Here is a 22993-nt window from a genome sequence, read left to right as displayed (position 1 = left end):
GATGTTTTTCTCCCTCTCTGTTATCTTTTCTATTTTCAAAGAAAGAAATGCTTTTCCCAGCGTTCACTATTTTCCTTTCGTTCTGGTCTAAGGACCCTCCATGTTCGTTTTTGTTCGGTTTCCTTGTATGTCTCCACCGTCATTTATTTATTCCCAACTTTGCCCACCACCCATAAATCCTAAATTTTATTGTAGAATTTATGGGAGGAACTGTCTTTGAAGACTCATATTGTCGTTGAATGCTCGAAATGAGGAATAGATAGACAGCCGACAACTAATGAAGGGTCCTTTCTCAGTGTTAACTCGTCCTGCTTTCCATTTTTTGTCGTTGTTTACGTATTCCATTCGTTTTCTCCCTGCTTGTTTACTTATTTCATGTTATTTGCACCGTTGGTGACGTCCTGTATCCATATATGCATGTATATATAATATATATTTTTTATCATTTATTATGTATATATATATATATAAGTGTGTGTGTGTGTGTGTAAATAATAAATAATGGTATTTTTAATAAGCTTAAAGCTCATAAAAAATACCATTATTATTCAGAATCAATAAGTACAAACTCTTAAATGGCAAGGGCCATAATGGAGTACATTTGGGCTTACCTGTAGTACGATTCTACCGCTACATACGGAGACATCTCGGATCACATCAAATTAAGGACAGCTGACTGACTGACTGACATGAATCCGTACATCAACACCCCGCCCCAACATCTGCCCATAGATGTGCTTTATCCTTTCAATGATGCAACAGTGATCTGTTGTGGGGGTCACCTATGGCTGTGGCACCTCCAACTAGCCACACATACACACATACGCACACACTCATATGGGACAAAGAATTTAGATCCTTTCCGATTCATATAGACTCATAGGTCCGGTTTCCTGGTTTCCCGGTTTCTATGGCGCATATATTATCCCCCTGGATGCGACGATGGTCCATTGTAGGATTACTTATTTTTGCCTGCTGAATGGACGGGAACAATGTGAAATGAATTATTCTGCTCAAGAACAAACTCGTCACTCCGTACATGAATCGAAATTACAATCTTACAATCATGAGTCCAACATCCTAACTACTAAGCCACACGCTCAACATTCCTGCAATCATTGACATGCTATTGTTCAAACGGAAGGCTAACTGTGAGGACAACGACTGCTACCATAAGTTGTACGAAGTTTACACGTACTCACCTTACAATGGACGCAGGTAATAAAAAACAATTATATGTACTTCCTCCATCCCATCTTCTGATGCATAATCACCACGTTTTTATTTTTCCTTTGTTTCCTTGGTGAAGTAGTTCTTAGTCTTTTTCGCGATAATTTGATCTTTTATACTTCTAATGTTTTTGTTCCTTTCCATTCTTCCTGTAAAAATATGTCGTTAAATAAAAACTGTCTGTAAAAGAAAAAAAAATGTTAAACGTATATGATGTACATGTGTTTTTGAGTGAGTTTTTGTGTGCACATGTGTTTCCGTACATAACGTTTCCTATATTTGTACATGAAATATTAAATATATTCACTCATAAAATATCCAATCTATGTATGTATGTATGTATGTATGTATGTATGTATGTATGTATGTATGTATGTATGTATGCATGCATGTATGTATGTATGTATGTATGTATGTATGTATGTATGTATGTATCTATCTATCTATCTATCTATATAACTATCTATCATATTTATGTACATGTACACATAAACATATATCTATATACATACATGTATATATATATATATATATATATATATATATATATACACACACACATACATATATATATACATACATATATGTACATATACATACATACATACATACATACACATATATATATGTATATATACACACGCACACACACACACACACACATGTTTCATAAGTATTGAAATAAATTTGAATATGAGAAAGCCATTAGCAGAGATTAAGATGTATATAATATAAGAATAGAAAAGAATTTCTTGTATACTTAACATTTCTTATACACTTCTTCACCATCTAATGGCTTTTTAATATTTAAATTTATTTCAGTATTTCTGATTCACGCTGTGTTGGGCATAAAATATCTATCAAACTAATGTGTGCATGTCTGTGCACTCGATTGTGCATCTATCTATCTATCTATCTATCTATCTATCTATCTATCTATCTATCTATCTACCTATATAATATATATATATATATATATATATATATATATATATATATATGTATATATATTATATTGAGCAATGTCGTCGCTACTTGTTACCCGTTAAACATTTAAAAATTCATGTTTACAACATTAACATGATGAAATGCATTGATGGCTAAAACGCACGATCGTCAATAAAATCAGATCACGTATATGCTAGTATCTGTACATACGCACACTTACATATATATTCATAAATATATATATATATATATATATATATATATATATATATATATATATATATATATATATATATATATATTTATTTATTTATTTATGTGTTTCAGCCAAGTGGCTGCGGTCATGCTGGTGCACCACCGTGATTTTCACGTTCCTCGCATAGCTCTTCACCCCCACCTGACATGGTCCAATCAAGAGTTTTGATGGCACATCTGGTGTATAAGAGAATTTGACATAGCTGCCCTAAACTGCGTCTCATTACGAGCCATTGGTTCGTCTGGTACCGTGGAGAGGAAAGTGTCAAGTTTTGTCTTAAAGACCTCTGTATCCATGTCTTGCATGTCTCTCAAATGTTTTGGCAGGGCATTGAAGAGTTGAGGTCCTCTGAAACCGAGGCTGCTGCAGTATCTCGTTCTTATGTGAGATGCAGTGGACGGTACCTTTGGCACCATGCAGTGGCGACCCGTGCGGGCGTTCCTGTAGTTCTTGATGCCAAAGTTTGGCACCAGTCCTTCCAGTATTTTCCATATGTATATTATTACATATCTCTCCCGCCTGCGCTCCAGGGAGTAGAGACCTAGTGCCTTCAGTCGCTCCCTGTAGTTCATCTGTTAGACTGTGGCGATCTTTTTTGTATAGTGCCGCTGAATTGCCTCGAGTTCTGCTGTCCGCTTAACACTGTGTGGTGACCACAATTGAGAGCAATAGTCTAGGCGGCTCAGAACAAATGTCTTCCACAGAGTCAACATGACTTTTTGATCCCTTGTACGGAATGTCCTCAGTATCCACCCTGCCAGTTGTCTGCACTTTGCTGTCAACTTGACAATGTGCATGTGAAATGATGCATCACTACACATGTTGATGCCCAGATCTCTTACTGTTTGTGGTTCTGGGATTGCAGTACCTCCAGGCCCTGTGTATGTCAGTTGGGAGGTGCTTGTGGTCTTGTAGCGCAGTACTTGAAATTTTTTTGCATTGAACTGCATATTATTTTGCTCTGCCCACTCATATATTGCATTTAGGTCATTCTGCAGGCTTACAATATCATCAGGATTCTTTATTGCCTGAGATATCTTTGTGTCATCAGCATAGCTAGTGACAGTATACTCTTCTCTACTGTTTTTTGTTCTGTGTGTATCAAAAATATCGCTATCAATCTGGAGTAATAATTTGTAGTTTTGAAATCAGTAGTTCTTTGACTGCTATTTCTGAATTCTCAGTATGTTGGAGAAGCAGGTTACTGTCAATCCCTATATATTTATGATTATAAATGTTTTTTACCGAAAAGGTTTTTTCATACTGAGCTACCCGGCAAAATTGTTAATTATTAATTTTATTACTAATTGACGATTCCCTGCCCTGCATATCTATATTTTAATAATACCTCTAATGTGAATAGTTAAACCGCAAGAAGTTCGTACGGGTCTCTTTTCTATGTGGGACTATTTATGATGCACACTGAATTGAATTCATTAGGGCGAGGGATTTTGAACTCACTGGCCGATAAATTTCTTAACGTCTTCCTCACGTGGTATTGATGTCGCATGGTCAAAATTAACGTGAGTTATTTTAGACATTAACAAATTTATTGGAATATTTAGCTGATGATCAGAATAGAGTATTCTTTACTCTTAACTGTGAAACGATCGTACTAAATTAACTAAAGGCAGGTGGTTTTTTTTACTCTTCTCTACTGTTTTTTGTTCTGTGTGTATCAAAAATATCGCTATCAATCTGGAGTAATAATTTGTAGTTTTGAGATCAGTAGTTCTTTGACTGCTATTTCTGAATTCTCAGTATGTTGGAGAAGCAGGTTACTGTCAATCCCTATATATTTATGATATATATATATATATATATATATATATATATATATATATATATATATGTGTGTGTGTGTGTGTGTGTGTGTGTGTGTGTGTGTGTGTGTGTGTGTGTGTGTGTGTGTGTGTGTATAACTGGCACTCCATCAGTTACGATGGCAAATGTTCCAGTTGATCTGATCAATGGAATAGCCTGTACGGCGCTCCACAGACACGCGTACCCATAACGTAGTGAACTGGAGCAACGTGAAATAAAGTGTCTCGCACAAGGACACAACACGCTGCCAGGAATCGAACTCATGACCTTAAGATTGCGAAGCGAAACATACACATATATGTATTTATATATGCATACATTTTAGTAGGAATTAATGATAAACTAAAAGGCAGGCCATAGTCCATTAATTTGATTGCGATTCTATCGATCTCTAATCAGGGAATATTACCCATACGTCATCATGTGTGTAGCAATATTTCCGTTTATCTCACCCAATAGTTGATACACCACCTGGATACGCAAGTACTGAAACATAGATAACTCGACTATATCTCAACTTTTATCATTTCAATAACCTTTCCACAGTTTGTTCATCCTTTGTGCTCTCAATGGTTCAGGAAACATTCGCACCTTCTAAGAGTCTGGTTCTATTTTCTGTTCAGTGAATTTATCTCCTTTTTATTGCTCGTTATCTTTTTCAAACCACATGTGCTCATTTAAACCTGACTTACTTCATATGGAGTTGCTAATCCATCATGTTGACATTGCCGGCTTGAAAATGGCGAAATAAATTCAATATTCCAGCCAGGAAACCATGAGAAGCTGAATATTACGTTTCCTTCTTGTGTGGTTTTTAATAATGATATATATATTAACTGTATTTCCTTCGGACACACGCTGGTGTAATGCCGTTTTCAGTGGATAGTAAAGAGAAAGCATAAAAACAAAAATTATGGGTATTATACAAATCTGGAAAACAACAGAAATCAACACCGGAAGATAATGTTGAAAATATCGAGAATTCTGTTATGATATTTTCCAAGATATAAAAACTACAGAAAAAATTTGATACACATATATACGTACATACATGCATACATATATGTGTAAATAGGTACATGCATACAAGTATGTATGCATGTATATATGTATCTACGTATGTATGTATGGTTGTATGTACATACGTATGTACGTACATATGTATCCATGTATGTATGTATTTATATCTCGCTCTCTTTCTCACTCACTCTCACTCACGCTTTCACTCTCTCTCACTCTTTCTCTCTCTCTCTCTCTCTCTCTCTCTCTCTATATATATATATATATACATACATACATATATATATGTCCATGTAAATGTATATGTATATATATATATATATATATATATATAGATGTATATATATATGTATGTATATGTATATATATATGTGTGCATGTTTGTGTGTACATATATGTATAGCTGCGTATATATACTATATACGTTTGTATGAATATATCTGTTTGCACGTGTGTATGCGCGCGCGCGTGTATGTGTGTGCGTGTGTGGAAGCGCGCGCGCGCGTGCCCGTGAGTTCCATTGATACTTCGTGTTTCGTCTACTGAGATAGTGGTAAGATATCTATATAGGTGCTAATTTATTTATATAAGAATTGATGTAAGTCTAATTGTACAACTAATTGGGTGTGAAATAGTATTCGTAGAGAAAATACAAAATGAAACTGGAAAAAAAAAAAATGAAGCTTGTGTTCTACCGGATTTCATGTCATTCCCATAGAGATAGTATGAAGGTTTTTGAGCTTGTACTTCAGCTTATTAAGGTAGAAAGAGAATAATTCAGTACATCTGATCAATATTTTGGTTTGATGTTTCTCGATCAATAGCTTTTACAGAGTGCAGAGTCTACAGAAATCATTTGATTGAGTATCAATTGATACTTTATCTAAGAGTTGTCATTTAATGACATGGGAAATATTTTTTATTTTTCTTCAAATATATACGTGTTGCTTGCTAGTTTTGCGTCCAATCGTCTTTGTAATGTTGTAAATGTAGGGCTACGCCGATGAAATCGACAGTTAAATTGCTTCCAAGTCCTATGTATATAATCAACGCCATTTTGGTTAATTGGTTGCATATAAATGTATATGTATGTATAAATATATATGTATGTATATATACATATACATACACACACATGCACGCACCACAGGAATATACATATATGTAAATGTGTGTATATATATATATATATATATATATATATATATATATATATATATATATACACAAAGATAGATACATACATAGATATAGATATAGATATAAATAAAATTTCTCTAGACAGTTTGTATTGATTAGGTATACAATTTGGGAGACACAATTGCAAGAATCAGCAACAGAGCACCAGGAATAATTCTGGTTTGATTGATCCCGTAAGCCTCATGTAAGAAAACTCATTAATGGTGCATTTAAAAATAAAAATAATATATATAGGAAAACCCTAGGTTAGCATTTTGGAACAATAGTGCATCAGTTATAAATCGTTTTACGCGCATAGCTGGTAAAAACGTATACATATATAATTTGATAAAGTTAGCTACTGCCCTTCTATTTGTACTGATAACCAACTATTACTAAGAGTCATATATTTTGCAAAACTATTTAGTACTATCACTGATAATGATGTACAAATAGTAATAAATATCAAGAGGCCGATCCTTTTCTTTAATAAGACACAAATGGAAAAGAATATCGTTGTTTAGTCTAATCAAGGGTGCCAAAAATTTACCGCCAAGTTAAAATATATACAGAGTGGATTTCAGAAGTTTTTTTTCAGTGGAGACAGTTATTAATTACAAAAGTACAAAACTCTGATCTCTTTCATGAAGGCTCCATGGAATTCTTCCAAAATTAAGGTGTCCTTGTCAGGGCTCTTTTCATCTTCTCAATGTCTTCAAAATGACTGTTCCTGGAATTCTCGTTCAGCTTGGAAAGCTACCATCAGTCACGAAGAGCAAGGTCTGTAGGGAGGGTGAAGGACAGTTTTGATGCGTATCTCTGTCCAGTTACTGGTAACCAGGATATTCATCACGGAGTACGTTTCGAACAAACTTTGAAGAAATTTTACGTATGTTTAGATCTTCATGAATAATTCAGTGTATCGTTGCCACACCAACTCCGAACTGTATACTTTTGTCTTTATAGACACACAATGGTCTTCATCCAGAAAATTGCAAACTATCAACCAGCTCTGACGTTCTGATGTCCCTCTCTCTTCCATACTTATCATTGTCTCTCATCTACTTTCTTTCGAACTTGAATCTGTTGCACCAACAAAAGCGATACGTTATAAGCAGTCAGGAACATTTTCCCAGTTTAACACAAAACTTTTAATTGCACAGTAAGCTCCTAAACGCCCCGAATACATCCCGCAAACTAGTCAGCTGTAACAAGCAGTGTTTAGTAGGGTGTGTTCAAAGTGTTCTTACAACCGTTTCGTTCAGTCTGGAATAACAAAGTTGGCAGGTCAGTTTATTATATGTATAGTAATGATACACTAAAATTACAATAAGTTAAGACAGTTATAACTGCCTCTCTTTAAAACGTCTCAAAATTTCTGGAACGCACCTCCTATATCGTGAATTGTGTCGTTGTTAATGAAGGAATTTCTAAAAATCGCTCTCCAAAAAAATTAAACGGCAGCATGAAAGTAAGATCAGGAATGATCCAATCAAATTATTCCTCATCTTAAACCCAAATATTAATTATTAACTTGACTACAGTCAATGTTTGTACATGTTACATGCAACCTTATTAACGAAAAGATCTATCCATATAATAAATCACATGTTTCAATATCATATATTCATCAGAAGAAGGCTGCGAGTTGGCAGAATCATTAATACACCGGACAAAATGCATAGCAGCATTTTTTCTAGCTTCACATTTTGATTTCAAATTCCGCCGAGATCGACTTTCCTTTTCATCCTTTCGGGTCGATAAAATAAGTAACTGTTGAGCATTGACATCAATGTAGTAGACTAGCTCCCAAAATTCAGGCCTTGCACCTACAGTAGAAGTAATTATATATAAACTACAATTCGAACAGCGCACTGTATTTCTTATAAAATATCCCTAGTAGCCTGACTAAGCGAATTTCAAAAACCTCTTCTGTTGAAGTACCATTCAATACAATCATTAATGTTGATGTTTCAAAGAAATCGTGAAATATAAAGTATACATATAAACTAATAGTAGAACGTGTAATAAAGATCACGTGGTATAATACACCATTTTTGAGAGACAAAGCCATTCTGTGTCTAGTAAGAATTCATTTTTCCCCGGACAGGAAAATCTTTAATACAAATTCGCATATAAATAGGCTACTCAACAATAACGAAGTTTGCCAGTATTGTGACATACATGAGTAATAAAAAATAATGAAAAGTTTAAATCACCAGAACACAACCAATGGAACACAGATTTATAATTGTCACGCTTAAAGTGTATATCCAGTGAACGGAAACTGTCTGGAGTAACCCAGACAGTTTACAATAAGCAAAACGGCATTGATTGTATAGACATGGCTGCGAACCAATTTTAGAGCTGGGTTGATCAACAGAGTCATACATCTACAGCGTTACAAATAAGAGTGAACACAAATCTAGCTACACAAATATGATTTTTGAAGAATAAAAATGTATTCTGTTTCATTGAATTGCAACTTTTAGGAAAAACGCCGACATATACGCAACCAAAGACTTTTTGTAGTCTTTGTAACTGGAAATATTTAAAACTTTGAAATAAAAATGAAAATATTGAATTAATCTCTGTCGGCCGTCAAATGCAAAGTTACTTAAGCGGTGCCCAGAATTCCAATAGAACACATACTTCTTTCTTTTCATTTTCCTTTTATATTTTTTACATTTTTATTTTTTATTTTCTGTGAATTTCCCGTCTGGTTACTAATAAAGTTAGAGCTACCACATTTCTTAAATTAATTAGTACTTCCGCAGGAACATTAACGCTATTCCAATAGAGAGAAGATGAAATCCAATCAAACACGTATTTTGCTTTCTTTTTGTACTTTCTATTCAATCTTTACTTAAGATACTACTGTATACACTAGAGCAATAAAGTTAACATGATCCCCTCCCCTCTTTAATAAGCATGCGCGCGCACACACACAACATACACACAAATAGACACATGTATACACTCATACACACATACACACATACACACAAATAGACACATGTACACACTCATACACACATACACACATATATGTGTGTGTGTAGAAGCAGACACATCTACACACACACATATATATATGTATGCGTGAATGTGTGTGTGTGTACGTGTGTGTACGTGTGTGTGTGTGTGTGTGTGTGTGTGTGTGTGTGTGTGTGTGTGCCTAAGAATGAATGACAGACGAACATAAGTAGAACTCAGCACATTTATATATTGTCGGAATTGTATGTATTGAGTAAGAGGTTAACTTGTGTTAAAGTTTCGTGAACAAGAAATCATGACTATCTCCTCGAGTATTTAGAAGCAAAGTGAAGAAAAATAAAATGGCTTCTTTTCCTCCAATTCAACTTAAATGTTGCTAGCAATATAATCAAGAGCTTCCTGACTTTAGTAAAGCAACATTTATGTAGAGTGTATAGATACCATAAACATTATAATTCCATGATATAAATGTTAGCAGCTCATGTTTAGGCAACATTGCGTCTAGCATCGCACGCTATAGCAGATGCAAGAACCTAACCAGACAATCTACCCTCCCACCACACTATTCTCTACAACTGAAGAAATCCTACAATCACTGCCTCTCGAAGGCAGTGGTTTATATATCCACACTCACGCCACTCGATGGTATTACGAAATACTACACGGGCATGACGGCTAACGACTTTAAAGAAAGCTATTCACTTCATATGTACATCATCAGATGTAGGGATTGAAGAAACTCTACCGCATTGTTCCGCTTTGTTTGGAGATTCCAGGATACAGAAATACCTTACCCAGCATCAAATGATGTATTATCGACAGGGTCCCATCTGGGTCGGCCGAAACTCGCAATCACAAACTCTGTCTCCGAAAAATGCAGCACAATAAATAGTGCGTTCGTTCTATCAATATAAAGACCGACGTTTTATATCGTTCTTGTAGATGATACCCACTTTAGATGTATTTCAGATTATTGATTCCAGATTAACCTGCAAAGCCACCCATAGACCCAATAATATTATACTCGTTGTCCAAGCAAAGACTGCAATCTCTGCCTTTTCAGCAACTCAATGATTCAGAAGACACATCAACCACATCTACGACAAGTGCCACACAGCTGGCATTCGTCTGTTCTTGCTAACTTATAACTACGTTCACATGACCATAACTGATTGTCGGGCGTTAAAAGCAGGAGGCAATCCTTACCACCTATGCCTTAAACAATGATGTCGCTGACGCATCAAGTGTCACACTTTGATGACTACAAAAATTCTTTTGTGAACCTTAGAACACCACAAAATTAAAGTCGTGACCCGAATTTGGCATATTTGTTTACTTTATTTCCACGTCCAACTGAACAAAACCACCGTATGAAACGAAATTATCATCTCACCATATTTTCCCTCCTACCTACCTCTATCACCCCGCTTCCTACTCAGCCACTTCCACTGTCTGCTTACATCATGCTTAATTATCATTCACATGGGCCCACTTGTACGTACCACCCAACCAAATCTACCTATGAACATAAAAATTCTATAAAAATCAATGAAACTCACGCTTTGATGTAGGCGAACCAAAACATTTCGAAGTTACAGTCAGCGTTTTCTCTTTAAAAAGTAATATATGTATGTATGTATTGTATGTATGTGCGCACGTATGCATGAAATACACAAACATATACAAGCATACGTGTCTATCTATCTATCTATCTATCTATCTATCTATCTATCTATCTATCTATCTATCTATCTATCTATCTGTGTATATGTATAGCTCAGATATACAGGTACAAATACACACACACACACATATATATGTGTGTGTGTGTGTGTGTGTGTGTGTGTCGTTGCTCGTAACTATGTATGCGTACTGTTTCAGAAGTTCTACAGATTGTATCTACAAAACACATCATAAAATGTGTGTCTCAGAGCGTTCACAAAATCCCTTTTATGTCGTTTGATATTGTTTATCACAAGGGCCCCTTAAACCTTCAAAAACGTCGCACCGTGTATACGCATATTAATGGTGTTTTACGTTTATCTCTAAATTTTATCTTTCTAACGTACTGTTTTGTACGTCAGTTTGTTTGTTTAATTAGTTCTTTCTTTTGTCATAGCTTATTTTACTTCTTTGTATCTAATTCATTATGTCTGTCTTTGTCTCTTTCTAACTTTGTCACTTCATATGTATGTATATATGTTTGCATGTATGTATGTATATAGACACATGCATAAATATATATATATATATATATATATATATATATATATATATATATATATTTATATATACATATATACATACATATATATATATATATATATATATATATATATATATATATATATATAAATACATATATACATATATACATATATATACTTATACATATATGTATATGTATATACATAAACACATATATACACATACATACATATATATATATAAATACATATATATATATACATATATATACTTATACATATATGTATATGTATAGACATAAACACATATATACATATACATACATATAGATATATATCTATGTATATCTATGTACGTATATCTATATATGTATATATATAGATATAGATATAAATGTATATATACACATATATATGTGTTTATATATATATATATATATATATATATATATATATATATATATATATATATATATATATTCATAAGAATATATATATTCATAAGAATACATTTGTATTGAAATATTTTTCATTGTTGACTTCTTCACTGTTCTCAGTTCCGTTAACGGCTTGGCGTTCGGGCGAGTATACTTGGCATTGATGTGGCAACATTTGAAATGTTGTCTAGGTGAATGCAGCTGATGGGACTAATCAGATTTACGTTTTGAAATGTATTTGAAAAGTCTGAAACCTAGGTATTGCATTATCCTTAATCTGGGTTGTTCATTTTCGGATGTTCTTCCTAAGGTAAGACAAGTTTTTCATGTTTTGTTGCACACACGCATTTTTGCCAGTATATACGCAGTTAAGCTATACAATAGCGTCGTTTTTATATCGATTGCTATTGTCCAGTAAATATCGGTACCTTGTTGTACCATTCTTATGAATTTATATATATACTCTTATAGGGCTATTTTTTGCTGGAAATTGATACATTTGTATTAATACATTTGTATTGAAATATTTTTCATTATATATATATATATATATATATATATATATATATATATATATACCATAAGATGTAGTCTATCAATAACCATACATCACAATTTCAAGTTTCATATCCAACTAATACTAAGCTAGCAGCACACAATATACATCAAGACACTGTTAAAATATATTAGGTATTTACAGTGCACCAAACTTACGGTTACGATCTATTCATGTTAACAAACTATATTATAGAAACGTAAACGACAAAATCAAATACAAGAAAAAAGAAAAGTCGATGGGTCAAGGGACTTCGAAATGGTTTGGTTCACCAACATCAAATTGTGAATTACTTGTTTTTATTCATTTATATATTATAGTGCAAGAAATAAGTGGGACCTCGTGAATTGTAATCAGGTGTAATGTAAGGAGACAGTGGATGTAGTTGATTAGGAAGTCGGGTGATAGAGGGGGATAAGTGGAAAGTTATAAAGTGAAAATATAGCGTTTCGGACATAGTGCTTCTTTGGATATACAGAGAAAAGTCAAGGTAAAATGGTACAAGAACAGAGGAAAAGATTAACTTCAATCCATCGTAGCCCGGCGATGGCTTAGTTGGCCGAAACTTTGAAGTAAATCGCAGTCAATAATATTGTTGCTTAAGAATAATAAATGTGTACTCTACAGAAGCATCAAGTAACCCATCAGATGAATATAAAATTGTTTTTTATTATAACTGAACATGAAAGGAAACATTATCTTATCTATCTATCTATCTATCTATCGACTGACGTGTTGTCACATCGGCTCCGAAGGTAAACCTTATTTTTGACCATTTATTGCCCACATTTCGTTATCATTTTTGTCCATAAGGTGTGTGAAGCACCCAACTTTCATTTTACTGTATTTCTAAGGCAGGAATTTGCCCCCTATGGGCAGTTTCAGCCCAAATTAAATTTACATATTTAATTCTCGGCATTTAAAAATGTCGAGAAATATTATTGTAGAACGCTGGTCAAATTCGTTCATAGACCAGCATTTTCCTAGGTTTGAAACGCTAGGAGAAAAAAAGAATAACTCATGCACACGCATTCACACGAAATCAACTACAGTAATGAAAAATACAAATGAAGTAAAGACAAGTATTACAGACTTAAAAGTGAATGCTGTCAACGTGATGGATACTGCAACCACGACTGTTAACAGCCCTGTCATCACCACCACCAACACCACCACCACGGTTACCACTGCTATCACTACCACCACCACCACCACCACCAAGATTACCACTGCTACCACCACCACCACCACCAGCAACAATAGCGATACTGTCGCAAAGCCGTCAAACTGTTTGAAAGAAAAGACCATCAATACAAATAAAACTTCACCTTCTATTGCTAAAACAGACACCTCTGCCACCAACACTCCCACCAAAAAAAATCCAATTGCGCAGGAGCATTGAAACAAAAAAAAAGACCCTTCTACATTTTACGCCAGAACAAATTAAATAAACCAAAGCCCTCTTAACTGAAAAAGGATCAAGTCTACACCTAAACATTCCTCAAGATATCATAGAGACCACACAAAAGAGAACAATAATATACAAAATTAAAAACGCAAAACACGCAGACCAGAACAAGCACCCGAAGAACTCATAGAAAAATGTTTGCGCCCGATATGGGCTTTCAAAAACTATGTAAACTGGTGGAACTAATATGTCACAATACAGGTTCGCTTCGACAGCGAAGAAAAAGCTAAAGAGCTGTCGACACTCACCCTAAAGTCGGAAAAACCAATTTTAATTCCGACCTACCTTGGTCAACGTGTGACCAAAGTTTCAATCAAGAATGTCCCTCCTGAGGTAGAGTCACAATGGCTTTTGTCCGCCACTTGCTACCGCATGGAGGAGAACATCAACATCCTCGAGTTTGCTACTTTGCAACAAGAAAACTGGTCAGGAAAAACGATTCAAGTGTTGTCTAGCGAATGTTTCCAAAGAAGAAGGGTGAATGTAGCAAGGATAGCACGTATAAATGACGACGCCACTTTGAGCATGATCCTATGAAACGAGAAAAAAAAATTAAGCAGAGTTACTTATTTTTGTAAATAAATTTGTTAAAATGTAACATTATTGCCCGAGGTTACCTTGGTCTTTTCGTAGGTTTTTCTTTCCACGGATAAACCTCCCCATTTCTTGGGAACTTTTTGTATTATTTTGATTTATTTTGTATATATTCCAAACGATTTCGATTCCTTTTGATCGTTGTCCCTACTTTTGTTGTTTTTTTTTACTTTGTTTTCGCACCCCTCGAAAAGAAAAACTCTACATTGTATTTGTCCTATCTGTGTTCAGCCCTGTGTAGCTAATTAAGAAATTTCTCTCTCTCTCTCTCACTCTCTCTCTCTCTCTCTCTCTCTCTCTCTCTCTCTCTCTCTCAATCTATCTATCATATGTATGTGTGTTTGTGTGTGCGTATATACATACACACATACACACACATGTATATTTGTAAGTGCATGTAAGTACATATCTTGCATGAATCACGTATGCACAGATGTTCATATATTTAAGTAACATTAGTCAATGGAGTTAAGTAGAGTTGAATGAGATTTATTCAGAGCTGTATGACTAGAAATTTTACGCGTGTACTTCATCTCACATGTAGCCGGCATAGTTAATTTGAGCGTTGCGTAAAATACATTCAACTTTGAATAGATCTTACACACACATATGCCAACACACATATTCTCAAGCACACATGCATATATTGATATGAATATAATAAATAAACCTAGATAAACATAGTAATAAAATGTAGTTCATCTAAGTTTGGTATTTAATAAATAAAAGTGCGCAATGATTCAGTTGCCTATTGGAGATACAATTTAATGACTACGGGAATAAAAGAAACGGCAGCATGGAATTTCAAGTACACTACATGAAGACTTGGACGCCTTGATATTTCGTTATCCTTTCTCTTGCTTAACTAACGACATCAATTTGTGCTATATATATATATATATATATATATATATATATATATATATATATATATATATATATATATATATACACACATACATATATATATGTATATACATACACATATATATAGAAACATTGTTCATAGAACAAACATCATTAGTTTCGTTCCATGCGTATTTCCCGTTCATCCTAATGAGGTGGGAGGGTCATTGCTGTGATGTCCTTTAAATGTAATCGAACCGCGGTAATGAGCTCCCGAAATGGTCATAAGTGTATTTGAATTGATTTTGTGGAACTCTTTTTGCTCGTGGACTCTAACCTACGATGGTTTTAAGAATTGAACTTTTTGGACGTACTTTTGTGTGAGAGTACAAACAAACTTTTAAAAATATTTTTAGTCGATTGATATTTTATTATATCTTAGTTTATTTACTTATTTAGTAGGATGACACGCTTTAGAATTTTTAGTCGTTTACATTTACCTTTTGATAAGCCGTTCAATATATTTGTATTTTATTCGCATATATCTTTACCTTCTGTGTTTTTATGTATAATGTATATTTTTATATGTTTTAAGAACCATGATAATATTTATATATGATCCAATGTTTGAGGTATGGTGTTACATATAAAATCGTTGACTCGAATTTGATGTTTGGACTATGATCAATGATTTCTTATCCTTGTTTCATTTACATTTGAACACTTCTTTTTTGCAGTCCTATAAACCCTTTTGTTTCCATAAAAAAAAGACAAAAAATTAATTCTTGTCGCACACACACACACACACACACACACACACACACACACACACACACACACACACACACACATACACACACATAACTACATGTGGATCGTTGGCGATTTTTTGCTCTGTCTTACTTTTCTCTTGGACTTTCCTCTGTCTCCTGTTTCTGAAGAAGACTTTTGCTCGAAACGTAAAACTAAATTTCTTTCCTGCCTTGAGCGTCAGTTAATAATTTGCATGTAGTACGTCCTTGTGTTGTTGTGTTTTTTGTGTTTTTCTTCATTTTTGCGGGGCGGGGGGATTAATTTCATATATATATATATATATATATATATATATATATATATATATATATATATATATGCGTGTGTGTGTGCGTAGACATATCCATATACATATCTTATATATGTTTGTATGTAACTGCATGTCTACATGTATGTTTAGGGGGTGCATATGTGCATATATATACGTATTTATGTATGTGTATATGTTTGTGCGTATATGTGTGTGCACATGTGTGTGTTTCTGAGTGCATGGGTACATACGAGTGTATCTGTGCATGTATAGGTGTGTGCTCGCGTGTGTGCGTATGTATGTATGTTTGTATGTATGTATGTATATATATGTATATATATATACATTTTGATAGTAGTAAAATGACCTGATACTACTCTGACCAGTGAAACCTTTATATTCTAATATATTTTATAGCCTTGTCCATGCATACTGCTTACACCTTCCCTTTCTTTAGAAGTAATTGTCCCTTATGCTATCACCACTAGATAAGAAACAATAAAATCTGAGACAGTTAAAACTTTTGTCTAGAATCAATTACTAGCCCGATAGACTCGGCTATGTCAAGATGGATTTATGTATTCTTCCTCACATTTGGATTTTTATGTATCCTCTCTCCCACTTGGATTTGAAATGTTGCCACATATATAATATGTCTTTTCTACAGTAATTTTCTGCATTTTCGTGCAGCTGAAGATTGCTCTTCATATTGCATTTAATGTAATGCTCGCATTACTTAAATAAATTGGAGTAGCATGAAACGTGCATACTGCAATCACCTTTGAAATCCGTGTTGCTTATTTTATATATATATATATATATATATATATATATATATATATAGGTGTAAAAAAGGTTGAATTTAGATTCGGCCTTTAATTTGGAGGTTTCCGAAATATTTTCTAATATTGATTCTTCACATTTTACTGGTAGTTTACAGGCGTAAATTTGCGAATATGAAAATAATACTTGTATGTGATGTGTTGTATATTTATGGAATGAAAGCCCATAAAACTCAACAATTTAGTTGAAAATGGAGAAGTTGTTAAAATATATAAGAGAATTTTAATTCATGCAGTCGATCGTTTCGTACAGAGATATAAAAGTAATGCAAATTCGTGGTTGGATTGAATTAAATTAAATTAATTAAATAATTTAATTATATATCAATTGGCTTAATAAATTTAATTCAATTCAATTCAACCATCAATTTGCATTATTTTCATATCTCTCTACAAAACGATCGTCTGCATGAATTAAAATTCTCTTATATATTTTAACAAATTCACTTCTCCATTTTAAACTAAATTGTTGAGTTTTATGAGATTTCTTTCCATAAATTCAAAATACATCATATACAAGTATATATCTGTATATATATATGATTAAATTTACGTACGCTTGTTCACATGTGTACATAGACATTAGTTATTTAATACACAAATTCGGAAACAACACGTTTACAAAACCGTTAAAACAAATTTCAACAACTAAATGGCAAACTCCCTGCTGTTACTGTTCCCTAAACTGATTGGTTAGTTTCGGCTAATTCCGTAGTCTCATATGCAATTATGTGTTTTAATTAGAGCATTAGAGCTTTGTTTTGGCTCTTATTTTTAGCAATCTCGGTGTTCTAATAACCTAGTTATATTTAGTGAGAATTACAGTTTTCCTTTTTAATAAAACACTGCATACGGCTGTCTATCGTAATTTTACACACACACACACACACACACACACACACACACACACACACACACACACACACACACACACACACACACACAGAGAGAGTCTCAGTTCAAATAAACAAATAGTTAAAAAAACGAATAAAATAATGAATAAAAGAACGAAATAAAAGGCGAACGCAACGACGTGCACAAGGAATGTATTAGCTTGACTCTCGGTGAAAGAAGAGAGTTTGACGTTTCGAGCATAGCTCTTCGTCGGAAAGGAGAAAGGGAAAAGTCCAAAGATGGAGAAGAAATCCCCAACGGCACACGTGTAGTCAATAGGGTATAAATATTGCCATACACATACACGCATACATACATACATACATACATACATACATACATACATACATACATACATACATACATGCATACATACAAACATACATGCTTACATGCCTACATCCTCAAACGTACGCAAACACAAACACACACATACATACAAATATATTTGGATGTATATATGGATGTATGTGTGTGTGTGTGTGTGTGTGTGTGTGAGAGAGAGAGAGAGAGAGAGAGAGATAGAGAGAGAGAGATAGAGATAGAGAGAGATAGAGAGAGAGAGAGAGAGAGATAGAGAGGGAGAGAGAGTGTGTGTGCGTAAATGTCGCTTATATCTATTTTATGATAATCCTACCGGCTATTTGAGAAACCAGTGACAGAAAAATCACTACTACACTATGTATCGTTGACAGTGACATTTTGCTGCTATGCAGCAACTGGACACTTACAACTGAAGAAGCACCGCACGTTGAAATCAAGTGACCTGGCCGCCTCTGCAGCCATGTCATTCGGTTCTCGTCTTTGCTTTTATCGACGTACTTATATACATGAACCTCCAAATGCGAATATTGCTGTATTCGGCGTTCTAATAATATATCCAGGTTAAGTTATAAAGATTGGCGTTCGGTACTTATTCTGCATCCATATTTAATACACACACACACGCACACACACAAACACAACACACACACATACACATACACACACAACACACATACTCCCCCCCCCCCACATATATATATATACATACATAGACATATAAGAAGTGGAGTACTCAAAAACGTGTTGTAGTATATTTAGTTCATGTTAACTAAAGTATCTTGTGACTTGTGTTTGATTTTGCTGCGATCCTCAGTCGAAAACGATCCAATTTGCTGGTGCTCGTCATTTATTCCCGCTAGTGTAGTAATACTCTATTTTTGGGGTAAATTAATTTGTTTTGTTTTTGCACCTTTTTTTTCTGGCAGTTATTTTTGTTTGGTGGTTTTCTATTTATTTTGTTTTGCGCCATTTTCGTTCCTTGTTTTCTTTTTATAATTAGAGGCTTGTTAAAGTGATCATATTCTTGATTTTCTTTATTTATTACTAAGAATTTTGTGTGTTAATAGAAAAATTTGTTATGAGTTTGAAGTATGACCGGAACTGTCACTACGGATGTCAATGGTCTGACTTACGCGCCTCTCTGGATGTCTTCATGTAAATTCAATTTTTAGTTGATTGAAATTTCAGTTCATTATTTTGGAGACACTGTGAATAAATTTTCATTAGCGCAGATTACTATTTTTCTCAGTATTAATATATTTTCAATTCATTTATGTTTTTCATTCGAGAGTTATCATTTCAAGTATTTTAGCTTTTAATTCACTATATATTCTTTATGTAGAAGAATATCCATTATCAATATTTTAATTTCAGTGTTTTCACATTAAAGAAAATCTAATAATATTTGTTTTGCTGAGATGTTGGCTATCTTGGAATAAACCATGCTTTACTAAAGACGTCCTACACTATCAGAATACAGCCTGAGTTGTCACTATGGAAACTGAAAATCAAGCTAACTCACCTGCTTTACTGTCACTATTTAAATTTAATTTTTATTTGATCGAATCTTTGGGATGTTTCTACCTTGCCTCTTGTGAGGACACATTTTTAAAGTTTATTTTCTTAGGAACGTTATAATTGTGCTAAAAAATTATTTTCGGCTCACTACCTCATTCTTTTAGCTCTCACTTTATATAGTATCTTCATACTAAAGGTACATTTGGAAACTTTGAATGTTCACACACGCACACACACACACACACACACACACACACACACACGCACGTGTGCGCGCACACACAATCTCACTCTCACCCCTCTCTCTTTCACTATCTCTTTCACACACACAGACACAGACACACACACGCACACAAACAAACAAACTAATCTTATTGATGTTTCTGAGATGTCAGACATCGAATGGAATATACGTTGCTGGAGATGTCCAGGACCACCGAAATATGTTCGGTTTTTCGCCACAGTTAACAAGGATCAGAACTACTTGCTTTTATTTTGTTATATTTCCATTCAATCATAGTGTTTGTGCGATTGAAATTTCGAGAGATCACTCGCCGGCCCCTTTTGAGAATAAATTTTCATTGGTTTCATTGACTATTTTATAATTTTCAATTAATGAAAACTTATTTTTGCTTTACCATATCAAGCACCTTGCGCTGAACTTAACCATAGGCTCTTCATGCTGAAGGCAGCCTTGAAAAAATTTCCAATATCGATATTTTAATTGGCTTAATTAGTTAATGCTTGTCAGGCCAAAAACTAATCTTATTTGTCATTTTGAGATCTTCACAGCAGCCATTGCGTTAGATTACACTTCCCTACGGAGCTCCGATACAGATCTGAAGTTGCTAGCATGGCTGCCAAATATCTCACCCACGGTTTGTTTGCATTTAAATATATTATTTCTATTTGATTGAAACTAAAGTTCTCTACATCATCACTTCTAAAAATAAAGAACTTTTAACGCCAATTACTATCTTCCTCGTCAGGGTTATATCTTCAATTAATTAGAGTAGCAATGAGATCATGTGTCACTGTTACTTATTCTTTGATGATAGAATATTCAATTTACCTTGAATTATTAGAATTATTCCGGCAAATTTATATCGATTCAGTTCTGAATTTGGTCAGGCTAGTCAGAGTTACGTCGTGTATTAATTTCTTCCCCACTAAATCTTCGAGAAACTACGATTGGATTTTGGCTTAAAACAAAGAATATGTATTTACATGTGGATTAGACTATTCTTGTCCTGGTCAAGCATACATTGATCTTTGCCTAAAGACACAGATTATAATGCTTCTACAATTTCTGAAGCATTCCATTTGGAAGAGGAAAAAATAGTATTGGTCACCGTGACATTGTTTTACGTGGAAGTGATCAAGGGTTGCAGGGAATTTTATTGTCGGTAGCTATTGTAAAGTTGAAACGTGATGGCTCGTATGTTTTCCAAAGAATCAACGGGAACTAAAAGGAAAATGTTACCAAGGCTTCTTAGACTAAATGCAAAGTGACAACCTAAATGGCTGATTTAGTAGCGATGGTGCTCTTTCATAATGTTTCAGAATGAGATCTGACTTCTAAAAAAGAACAAAACAAAAACTCGATGCTGTTATATATAGATTTCGTACATGAGGAACAACTACTCACAAAAGTATTGATTCCTGAGATGAGGAAGATAATCTATATAGTTAGCCAATGCTGAACCTGATCAGTGGAGACTTTGATAAACTGCTCCAAAGCCATATTTTAATCTAAACAAAGGGAGATGTAGAGCTATTGGAAAATTTAAATATGGTTAATTGACTTAGTAATGGAACAAGTATTCAAATAACGTATTTACACAAATTACACGGACACATTATAGTTAGTGATATTGTTACAAAAATAGAACAATAGAAAACGTGTCGTTGTATTAGTAATTAAGCTGAGACATTAAGGCACCAATCTAGCATTAGTCTATCATGCTATTAGCATTCGGAGACATTAGGAAGAAGTCTTCATTGAATTCTTTACAAAAAAATTTCTATCAAATTGCTTAAAACTTGAAAAAAAACTTATGTGTATCTGTGTAAATGTGTGTGTGTGTGTGTGTGTGTGCGTGCGTGCGCACGCGCTCGCATGTGTATGTGTGTGTGCGTGCTTGCGTGCATGTATGTGCATGTGAGCATGTGTGTGTGTATCTCTGTCTCCGTCTGTCTGTCTCTCTGTCTACACACACAAACGCGTACACACATACACGCATACACACACAGAAGCATACACACATGCATACACACACACGCACACATACACACACGCACGCACGCATGCACACACACACACACACACTCACACACACACACACTCACACACACACACACACACACACACACACACACACACACACACACACTCATGTAGAGTCAACAGGTGAGAACCAGGGGTACTCAATATAGAAAACACTTTGTATTGCTCATGATTTGAACATGTACTCCTAAATCTTTATCGAAGATTAAGTTTGTGGAGTAAAGAGTGGCTATAAATGGAATCCAGTTGAACAGATATAGATAATGATGCAAATAAACAAATAAACACGCTTGAGCTTGATATATAAAATATTCATATATATATATATATATATATACATGTAAAAAGTATAAGGATGTATATATAGAGAAAAAATAACTGAAATTATTCATTGGATGGACGTTTATGTATAAGCATATATATATATATATATATATATATATATATATATATATATATATATATATATATAGTTAAAAAAAACAATAACAAAAAAACAAAAA

At 34.0% G+C, this 22993-nt stretch overlaps 1 long non-coding RNA gene across 1 annotated transcript in view; it reads left to right on the top strand.

Moving 5' to 3' along the window:
• Nucleotides 1–12198: 12198 nt before the first annotated feature.
• Nucleotides 12199–22993, top strand: part of LOC149136648 (uncharacterized) — a 36218-nt gene continuing 25423 nt past the window's right edge. Inside the window, exon 1 of the long non-coding RNA XR_016241160.1 lies at nucleotides 12199–12408. This is a non-coding gene — a long non-coding RNA (uncharacterized LOC149136648). The remainder of the gene's footprint in view (nucleotides 12409–22993) is intronic.

This window comes from Octopus bimaculoides, chromosome 3 (assembly GCF_046866305.1).
Source record: "Octopus bimaculoides isolate indiv1 chromosome 3, ASM4686630v1, whole genome shotgun sequence".
NCBI lineage: Eukaryota > Metazoa > Mollusca > Cephalopoda > Octopoda > Octopodidae > Octopus > Octopus bimaculoides.
This window is presented reverse-complemented; position numbering and strand designations above follow the sequence as displayed.